The sequence below is a fragment of the Drosophila mojavensis genome, unplaced genomic scaffold (assembly GCF_018153725.1).
Source record: "Drosophila mojavensis isolate 15081-1352.22 unplaced genomic scaffold, ASM1815372v1 contig_51, whole genome shotgun sequence".
NCBI lineage: Eukaryota > Metazoa > Arthropoda > Insecta > Diptera > Drosophilidae > Drosophila > Drosophila mojavensis.
The window spans coordinates 1-11,621 of NW_025318875.1; the positions used below are offsets into that span (position 1 = coordinate 1).

General features: G+C 40.2%; 1 long non-coding RNA gene across 1 annotated transcript; it reads left to right on the forward strand.

Moving 5' to 3' along the window:
* The first annotated feature begins 9,619 nt into the window (after positions 1-9,619).
* Positions 9,620-10,492, forward strand: LOC122757365. Its single transcript, XR_006357391.1, has 2 exons — positions 9,620-9,660; positions 9,745-10,492. It is a non-coding gene; the product is annotated as an uncharacterized LOC122757365 (long non-coding RNA).
* The last annotated feature ends 1,129 nt before the right edge of the window (positions 10,493-11,621 follow it).

Genomic DNA, 11,621 nt, shown 5'->3' on the forward strand with positions numbered 1-11,621 from the left:
TTTTTGCAGGTAAGTGTATATTTTAAATTTTTGCTAGTTTTTATATTGTTATTAATTAGATTATTTTTTTTTTTAATTTTTCTCATTGCAGGTAAGCTTATTAACATCTTTAGGGGCAGATAGAAGCGTAGTCAATCATCCTCGTCGAATTTTTGGCCGTTTTGCAGGTAAGTGTATATTTTAAATTTTTGCTAGTTTTAATATTGTTATTAATTAAATGATTTTTTTAATTTTTTTCTCATTGCAGGTAAGTTTATTAACATCTCTAGGGGCAGATAGGAACGTCATTGGTCATCCTCGTCGAGTTTTTTGGCCGTTTTGCAGGTAAGTGTATATTTTAAATTTTTGCTAGTTATACCCTGAACCCATTGAAAATGGGAAATCAGGGTATAATGGTTTTGTTGAAATGTATGTAACAGGCAGAAGGAGGCGTGGCAGACCCCACAAAGTATATATATTCTTAATCAGGGCGACGAGCTGAGTCGATTTGGCCCTGTCCGTCTGTCTGTCTGTCCGTCTGTCCGTCCGTCCGTCTGTTCGTATGTTTGAACGCGTCGATTTCCGAAGATATAAGAGCTAGAGACTTCAATTTTTTTTTTAAATGACCGTATATACAGCGCGGACGTCGAGTTTGCTTTTAAAATTCGATAAATCATCCCGTTATGTTTTTATCGAGTAAAAACATTCAAGTTCAAATCAGATGCCACTATAGGTAATTGTGAATAATTTTTCTTTTTTTTTAATTTCTCAAATATTCAATATAATATGTAGATCATATGCTGAAAGTTTCATTAAATTCTGTTCAGTCAAAAATTAATAAAAAATAATCAAATATGTGGCCAATTAACAAACGCACGTGCAGCAGCTACAACAGCACACATACATTCAAACTTCTTCTAGAAACATTCGTTGAATCACATCAGCTGTTAGTTTCGTTTAGTTTTGATAGATGGCGCAGCAGCAGTGAATCTATTTCATTTTTGCCAGCGCCACTAGCAGGAGTGAGGTGGCGTGGTGTGTTAGCTGCATGGCGCTCGATCGAGAAGTCGCGGTTCGAATCCCGATCGATCCAACTGATGCTAATTTTTTTTAATTGTTTCAAAATACTTTTATATTTTCATAAATGCGTTTTCTATTTAATTTATATTTTTAAATACACCGAAATTGAAATTTTAACCATACTTTATGTGCGTTTTTAATAGTTTGATTATTCTAGCAGATTCTTAGAATCACATCAGCAGTTAGTTTCGTTTAGTTTTGATAGATGGCGCAGCAGCAGTGAATCTATTTCATTTTTGCCAGCGCCACTAGCAGGAGTGAGGTGGTGTAGTGTGTTAGCTGCATGGCGCTCGATCGAGGAGTTGCGGTTCGAATCCCGATCGATGCAACTGATGTTAACTTTTTTAATTGTTTCAAAATATTTTTATATTTTGTTAATTGAGTTTGGTATTTTATTTATATTTTTAAATACATCGAAATTGAAATTTCAGCCATACTAAATGGGCATTTTTATTTGTTGGGTTTAGGGTAATATCTAGTCGAGCATGTTATTAATTAGATGATTTTTTTAATTTTTTTCATTGCAGGTAAGCTTACTAACATCTCTAGGGGCAGATAGAAGCGTCGTCAATCATCCTCGTCGAATTTTTGGCCTTTTTGCAGGTAAGTGTATATTTTAAAATTTTGCTAGTTTTAATATTGTTATTAATTAGATGATTTTTTTAATTTTTCTCATTGCAGGTAAGCTTATTGGCCTCACAAATGTTGATGTAAGCTACCTAGTACATTGCTACGCTCGTTGGCGTAGTTTTACTAGTAGTTGTGGAGCTGGTACGCCAGCTTGATGACGTCATCGCTGAGACCGCCTCGCACTCGTCACTGAGGTCCATCAGCTCTCGGAGGTCAACCTCTTCGCGCCTTGGAGTCCTCTTCTGCATTGGCTCACCTGCATCCATGACTTGTTTTTGTTTGTTTGACTTCAATAAAGTAATAACTATAGTCATAATTTGTTCAATTTGTTTCTCCAGCCTCTCGAACATGGCCTTGTTTTGTTCAAGTAGCTCTTCAAGGCTACTTGACTTGGCTTGCTCGTCCTTTAGCTTCTGTTGTAGCCTAGCCAAGTGCCTTGCTGCTGGATTACGTCCATTGGATACGGTTGTTGTTGTTGTTGGGCGTTTCTCTTTGTGGTTTATTGAGTATCGCTGTGTGTTAGTGGTGCGGTTGGTGGGCTTTGTGATTGGTGTTTGGGGTTGCTGTTGTTGGTGGTGTCGTCGCGTCTGTCTTTGTCGTTGTAGTTGTTGTTGTTGTTGTTGCTGGTTTTGCTGTTGGTGTTGCGGCAGTGGCTTTGTTGTTTTATACGATCCATGCACCACGCTGCTGTATGTCAGCTTGCGCTTTGTGCCTGGATTTATTGGCGTCTCTTTTGTGCGTTGCTGTTTTTGTCGCAATTGATGTTGCTGCTGTTGTAACTTTGGTTGCTGCTGTTGGTGTTGCCGCTGCTCAGTCTGTGGTCGATCTTGGCGCTGTTGTTGGTGTTGCTGTTGTTGTTGTTGTTGTTGCTGTTGCTGCAGCTCGTTTGTCGGTAAGTACCTTACAGCTAGTAGCCTATTTCGAGCCTCTTTGTATTTAGGGCAGCCTTTATAGCAGCATACATGTGCACCTCCACACTTGAAGCACTTTGCGGGTGCATCTCGTGCTTTGGTGCACTCAGTGGATGCATGAGGACCGGCACATTTCATGCATCTGTATGGGCGTCGACAGTAGTTCTTAGTGTGCCCGAACGCCTGGCATCGATGGCACTGGGCCGGATCGATGGCCTTCGCCTGCCTCTCAACTAGCACCTGTTGATTGCTGATCGCATCGAGTTCACATATCTTGAGATGGCTGCCATCGGGCATTGGCTGCAGCTCAACCTCAAAGACGTTTAGTGGCATGCCGGTGAACCGATGCCTCATGGCACGTATGAAACGTACCACGAAGCCCAGCTCCGACAGCTTGACCCTCAGCCAGTCACAGGGTGTCGAGTGGTGTAGTTTTTTGATTACCACTCGATATCCTTTCTGATGGTGTGACTGGTGGGTGTACATCTGTACGTTCTCAGCAGTCAGGAAATCTACAATGGCTCTGTGTGTGGCCATATCATCGCTGTAGATAGTGACGCCAGCACAACAACAATACAACTGACTGACATAGTGACGAAATGAATGAGTGACAGAGCCACTGAAAAACAGGACGACTGACTGACAGAGCGACGAAATGACAGAGTGACGGAGCCACTAAACAACAGGATGACTGACTGACAGAGCGAAGAAATGACCGAGTGACAGATTGACAGAGTGACAGAGTCACTGAAAAACAGGACGACTGACTGACAGAGCGACGAAATGACAGAGTGACGGAGCCACTGAACAACAGGATGACTGACTGACAGAGCGACGAAATGACCGAGTGACAGATTGACAGAGTGACAGAGTCACTGAACAACAGGACGACTGACTGACAGAGCGACGAAATGACAGAGGGACTGAGCCACTGAACAACAGGACGTCTGGCTGACATAGTGACTAAATGACAGAGTGACTGAGCCACTGAACAACAATACAGCTGACTGACAGAGCGACAAAATGACAGAGTGACAGAGCCACTGAACAACAGGACGACCGACTGACAGAGCGACGAAAGGACAGAGTGACTCAGCCACTGAAAAACAATAAAACTGACTAAAAGAGCGACGAAATGACAGAGTGACAGAGCCACTAAACAACAGGACGACTGACTGACAGAGCGACAAAATGACTGAGTGACAGAGCCACTAAGCAACAATACAACTGACTGACAGAGCCACTGAACAACAATACAACTGACTGACATAGTGACGAAATGAGAGAGTGACAGAGCCACTGAACAACAGGACGACTGACTGACAGAGCGACGAAATGACAGAGTGACGGAGCCACTAAACAACAGGACGACTGACTGACAGAGCGACAAAATGACTGAGTGACAGAGCCACTAAGCAACAATACAACTGACTGACAGAGCCACTGAATAACAGTACAACTGACTGACAGAGCGATGAAATGACAGAGCCACTGAACAACAGGATGACTGACTGACAGAGCGACGAAATGACAGAGTGACAGAGCCACTGAAGAACAATAAAACTGACTAAAAGAGCGACGAAATGACAGAGTGACAGAGCCACTGTACAACAGGACGACTGATTGACAGTGCGACAAAATGAAAAATGACAGAGTCACTGAACAACAGTACAACTGACTGACAGAGCGATGAAATGACAGAGCCACTGAACAACAGGACGACTGACTGACAGAGCGACGAAATGACAGAGTGACTGAGCAGCAGGGCAGCAGCTGCAGCATTTCTTCAATCGTCCAGGCACGGTGGGGATCAGCAGATCATGCAGTCCAGTGTTCTCGTGTTCTCCTCCGGCACACATGAGCGCAATTATATATAGTTTAAGTATTAGCTATTGCACAGAGTGCTTTTCGCGGCGCGCGCACACCGGCAGCGAGGCAGACAGAACGGCATTTCTGCGCACTCGAACAGTCAGCAGTGGAGTATGCGCCAGCCAATTGCCTGCCGTGAAGCGGCAGTTACAAATTCTCTCTTTCAGAATTCTCTTATACTTAATTCAAGGCATTTCACGAAACAACATATTTGAATTTAAATTACTGCATTTATCGCACTTTGATATCGATGTTGCTTGGCCCGATAACATATCGGATGCCCTAGTTGCTTTGTGCTTTGTTCTGCTTACGTTATGCTAATTTGCCTACAGTTTTCTAGTATTTTTTTCAGCATTTTTTAGCGTATTGACCTATCCGACAATGGTCACACGCAGGCGCCATGCAGAAGTGAGATATGTGAAATCAAAAGACTACGAAACAAGACAAAACTGCAAGATTTAACGGCTAACATAAATACAATTTACATAGATTATTTACTAATTCTCTCTCTTTTTTTCTTCTCTTTTCAGGTAATCGCTGGAATCCATGAGGGTCCAATTGGGATGGGGCATCGGGCTGCAGTTCTCATCTGCTGATCGTCGTCAAGTGTAGTGTTGGAGAGGGGGGAAGAACAGCCAGTCCAGCTGTCTGACCCCCTCCCGTCTGTGGCGCCGACCAGTTGTTGCAGTGGGCATGGGTGAGTACAGCATATGCATTAGCTTGCATACGCATAACTATTCTCACAATTATACATATCAAGAATCAAGTATGTACATTTGTGTGAATTGCAGTGAAGAAGAAATAGAAATATTTCATTAGTGGTGCAATAATAAGTTTTTATATTGTTATTAATTAGATGATTTTTTAATTTTTCTCACTGCAGGTAAGCTTATTAACACTCTAGGGGCAGATAGAAGCGTCGTCAATCATCATCGTCGAATTTTATGCCGTTTTGCAGGTAAGTGTATATTTTAAATTTTTGCTAGTTCTAATATTGTTATTAATTAGATGATTTTTTTAATTTTTCTCATTGCAGGTAAGTTTATTAACATCTCTAGGGGCAGATAGGAACGCCATTGATCATCCTCGTCGAGTTTTTTGGCCGTTTTGCAGGTAAGTGTATATTTTAAATTTTTGCTAGTTTTTATATTGTTATTAATTAGATGATTTCTTTTTAATTTTTCTCATTGCAGGTAAGCTTATTAACATCTCTAGGGCCAGATAGAAGCGTCGTCAATCATCCTCGTCGAATTTTTGGCCGTTTTGCAGGTAAGTGTATATTTTAAATTTTTGCTAGTGTTTTATATTGTTATTAATTAGATGATTTTTTTAATTTTTCTCATTGCAGGTAAGCTTATTAACATCTCTAGGGGCAGATAGAAGCGTCGTCAATCATCCTCGTCGAATTTTTGGCCGTTATGAAGGTAAGTGTATATTTTAAATTTTTGCTAGTTTTTATATTGTTATTAATTATATTATTTTTGTTTGTTTGCTGTTGTAGCTTTGGTTGCTGCTGTTGTTGTTGCCGCTGCTCAGTCTGTGGTCGATCTTGGCGCTGTTGTTGGTGTTGCTATTGTTGTTGTTGCTTTTGCTGCAGCTCGTTTGTCGGTAAGTACCTTACAGCTAGTAGCCTATTTCGAGCCTCTTTGTATTTAGGGCAGCCTTTATAGCAGCATACATGTGCACCTCCACAGTTGAAGCACTCTGCGGGTGCATCTCGTGCTTTGGTGCACTCAGTGGATGCATGAGAGCCGGCACATTTCATGCATCAGTATGGGCGTCGACAGTAGTTCTTAGTGTGCCCGAACGCCTAACATCGATGGCACTGGGACGGATCGATGGCCTTCGCCTGCCTCTCAACTAGCACCTGTTGATTGCTGATCGTATCGAGTTCACATATCTTGAGATGGCTGCCATCGGGCATTGGCTGCAGCTCAACCTCAAAGACGTTTAGTGGCATGCCGGTGAACCGATGCCTCATGGCACGTATGAAACGTACCGCGAAGCCCAGCTCCGACAGCTTGACTCTCAGCCAGTCACAGGGTGTCGAGTGGTGTAGTTTTTTGATTACCACTCGATATCCATTCTGATGGTGTGTGTGGGTGTACATCTGTACGTTCTCAACAGTCAGGAAATCTACAATGGCTCTGTGTGTGGCCATATCATCGCTGTAGATAGTGACGCCAGCACAACAACAATACAACTGACTGACATAGTGACGAAAAGAACTGAGTGACTGAGCCACTGAACAACAATACAACTGACTGACATAGTGACGAAATGAAAGAGTGACAGAGCCACTGAAAACCAGGACGACTGACTGACAGAGCGACGAAATGACAGAGCGACGAAATGACAGAGTGACGGAGCCACTGAACAACATGATGACTGACTGACAGAGCGAAGAAATGACCGAGTGACAGATTGACAGAGTGACAGAGTCACTGAACAACAGGACGACTGACTGACAGAGCGACGAAATGACAGAGTGACGGAGCCACTGAACAACAGGATGACTGACTGACAGAGCGACGAAATGACCGAGTGACAGATTGACAGAGTGACAGAGTCACTGAACAACAGGACGACTGACTGACAGAGCGACGAAATGACAGAGGGACTGAGCCACTGAACAACAGGACGTCTGGCTGACATAGTGACTAAATGACAGAGTGACTGAGCCACTGAACAACAATACAGCTGACTGACAGAGCGACAAAATGACAGAGTGACAGAGCCACTGAACAACAGGACGACCGACTGACAGAGCGACGAAAGGACAGAGTGACTGAGCCACTGAAAAACAATAAAACTGACTAAAAGAGCGACGAAATGACAGAGTGACAGAGCCACTAAACAACAGGACGACTGACTGACAGAGCGAAAAAATGACTGAGTGACAGAGCCACTAAGCAACAATACAACTGACTGACAGAGCCACTGAACAACAATACAACTGACTGACATAGTGACGAAATGAGAGAGTGACTGAACAACAGGACGACTGACTGACAGAGCGACGAAATGACAGAGTGACAGAGCCACTGAAGAACAGTACAACTGACTAAAAGAGCGACGAAATGACAGAGTGACAGAGCCACTGTACAACAGGACGACTGATTGACAGTGCGACAAAATGACAAAATGACAGAGTCACTGAACAACAGTACAACTGACTGACAGAGCGATGAAATGACAGAGCCACTGTACAACAGGACGACTGACTGACAGAGCGACGAAATGACAGAGTGACTGAGCAGCAGGGCAGCAGCTGCAGCATTTCTTCAATCGTCCAGGCACGGTGGGGATCAGCAGATCATGCAGTCCAGTGTTCTCGTGTTCTCCTCCGGCACACATGAGCGCAATTATATATAGTTTAAGTATTAGCTATTGCACAGAGTGCTTTACGCGGCGCGCGCACACCGGCAGCGAGGCGGACAGAACGGCAAGTCTGCGCACTCGAACAGTCAGCAGTGGAGTATGCGCCAGCCAATTGCCTGCCGTGAAGCGGCAGTTACAAATTCTCTCTTTCAGAATTCTCTTATACTTAATTCAAGGCATTTCACGAAACAACATATTTGAATTTAAATTACTGCATTTATCGCACTTTGATATCGAAGTTAAGACTTTCGACAATCTAAGGAGCCAGGAGAGTTCCGTCAGACATTCAAGGGGAGAACCTCACCAGTTGAACAGATTTAGTTCAGTTTATATTCGGACCAGACACAGTTCAGACCTATTGTTCCAAATTATATCAAATATATTATTTCATCGAACACCAAGTTGTTATATATTCACAAGAACCCAACACAGCGTCCCCAATCACTAGTACTCTAGTGCGGGTGCGCTTAACTGGCGCCCGAGCAGGGACCCACATTCTTCACAAAAGGAAAATGTCGTGTCAATAACAAAATATAATGACGTGTCAATAACAAAATATAACAATAACTTATAAAAAAGCAAGTACAAATAAATTGTTTCAAATCTAAAAGCTGGATTGGACAATTCTTGGCAAAATTAAGTGGTACTTCTGTGATTTGCAAAGTAATGGGTGAAACACCATGCCATAACATTAAAATACAATAAATAACATAATTTCTAGCAAGAGCTAGACAATTTTATAACATAAAAGAAATCGTAGCAAAATCCTTGTAGAGACGATCCTTAAAACGAAATACAAGAAATTTGCAGGCTAAATGGTGGTACAGATTGATTCTCGTATCGAGGTTCAAATCCTTGCCGTAAGACAAATATGATAAAAAAATAAACGTCACAATTTTGCAGGCTAAATGGTGCTACAGATTGATTCTTGTATCCAGGTTCAAATCCTTGCCGTAAGACAAATATGATAAAAAAATAAACGTCACAATTTCCACCTGTGTTGAATGATGGGTTTCCGTATAAATTAAAAGGAGTTAAGTTTAAAGCACTGACAATATAACAAAATTAAAAGGCGGCCTGTCTCAACAAACAAAGCATAAATATGCAAATATACAAATATGAATTATTTAACAACAAACAAAGCATAAATATGCAAATATACAAATATGAATTATTTAAATAAATAAATGCAAATGCAATAAATGCAAGAGAGAAACCAGAAAATGAGACAGTGCCATATAAAGATACTTAGAAATTGATAATTCAAATAATTTGACAACAGACAAAACAATAACACACGTAATAATACAATTGGTAATTCGATGAAATAATATATTAAAGAAATATATTCACAAAATATAAATATTCACATCAACAATTTAAAAATGTGTTAAAAAAATGTGTTAAAAAAATTGTGTTTACAAGACTGTTAGAGCATTACTAACGTTTTATCTCCACAGCAAGGAATTCCGCAAGACGATTAATATCATTTTCTTATCTCAATTGGAAACGGTAAATAGCAGTAACTTGGAAACAATGAAAAAACTGATTTAATGTAGAAAAATTAAATCGAAAAATTAAATTGATAACATAGTAGGCCTTGCATCGAGTCGAATAGTAAGTAAGTTTTCCGACATTAAAATTATTTAGTTCACTTGTGCACCGAGCTCAAGCTGTAAGTAAAAAATTTTTTGAAAAATTTACGAAAAAATAAAAAAAAACCTAAAAAGAAATCTTACTAAAAAAGGTAATAATAATAATAATAATAAAAATTATATAAATAAATAGAATAAAAAATACCAGGTAACGGGTGAGTAAGTCATAAAAAAATGCTCTTGTTTAAAATAACATTTACAGTGAGATTAATTTGCTAATAAATAATTTAAATTCGTAGGCAGTATGGAAAATATAAATGAAACATTGCAAGGGTTAAGCGCGGCAATAACGGTGTTAGCCGATCAATTTTCAAGTCTAAAAGGAGAATTGAAGCAATTGAATAATAAAGTGGATAAATTGGAAAATAAGGATACTAATAAGTCTTTATTAATAGAAGAACAACAAATCTCACTGGAACAACAAATCTCACCGTCCACGTTCGGAGCTTGAATTAAATGAAATTTCGTCATTGCCGGACTGTGGCCTTAAACAAGCGAACAATGAGTCGTAGTATTGTCCGCATTAATAGAATCATATAGAGATAGAGCTTTAGATGTTTTCATAAGGGGACTAAACGGGACTATGTCTCGTGGAATTAATGATTATCAACAAAACAAAAACTGGAAAAATTCTTCATAAATCAGATTTAAGAAAATAGGAAAAAAAGGAAAATGCACATTTAATTATATTGTAATAATCTTCTTTTAGCTTCCTTAACTTCCTTAACACCCATAGCATCCACAGCATTTTACACGTGGTATATCCCTCCTAGTTTCGATCATTCATGGTAATAGGGATTTCCGAGATGCCAGACGGAATGAAATAAATGCGCTTACAATGTTGGATGTATTGTCATAACCACAAGTGAATACTAAATGTATGGAACTATGAATGCTTTGAATTAACTTGAAGGTGGATATCGATGGCCCTCTTTATGCTAATTTATGGACTCTGGATAATAAATTTATATTGGATAATTATCATTATATTGGACAATTTATATTGGATGGATATCGTATTGGATAAATCATTATATTGGGCAATTTATATTGGATAATTATCATTATATTGGACAATTTATATTGGATGAATATCGTTACAATGGACATATGCACCCTGATCTGCGGGACGCAGATATTTAGATGGGGAAGAGTTAAGACTTTCGACAATCTAAGGAGCCAGGAGAGTTCCGTCAGACATTCAAGGGGAGAACCTCACCAGTTGAACAGATTTAGTTCAGTTTATATTCGGACCAGACACAGTTCAGACCTATTGTTCCAAATTATATCAAATATATTATTTCATCGAACACCAAGTTGTTATATATTCACAAGAACCCAACACAGCGTCCCCAATCACTAGTACTCTAGTGCGGGTGCGCTTAACTTCGATGTTGCTTGGCCCGATAACATATCGGATGCCCTAGTTGCTTTGTGTTTTGTTCTGCTTACGTTATGCTAATTTGCCTACAGTTTTTATTTATTTATTTACATTTTTTAGCGTATTGACCTATCCGACAATGGTCACACGCAGGCGCCATGCAGAAGTGTGATATGTGAAATCAAAAGACTACGAAACAAGACAAAACTGCAAGACTTAACGGCTAACATAAATACAATTTACATAGATTATTTACTAATTCTCTCTCTTTTTTTCTTCTCTTTTCAGGTAATCGCTGGAATCCATGAGGGTCCAATTGGGATGGGGCATCGGGCTGCAGTTCTCATCTGCTGATCGTCGTCAAGTGTAGTGTTGGAGAGGGGGGAAGAACAGCCAGTCCAGCTGTCTGACCCCCTCCCGTCTGTGGCGCCGTCCAGTTGTTGCAGTGGGCATGGGTGAGTACAGCATATGCATTAGCTTGCATACGCATAACTATTCTCACAATTATACATATCAAGAATCAAGTATGTACATTTGTGTGAATTGCAGTGAAGAAGAAATAGAAATATTTCATTAGTGGTGCAATAATAAGTTTTTATATTGTTATTAATTAGATGATTTTTTTAATTTTTCTCATTGCAGGTAAGTTTATTAACATCTCTAGGGGCAGATAGGAACGCCATTGATCATCCTCGTCGAGTTTTTGGCCGTTTTGCAGGTAAGTGTATATTTTAA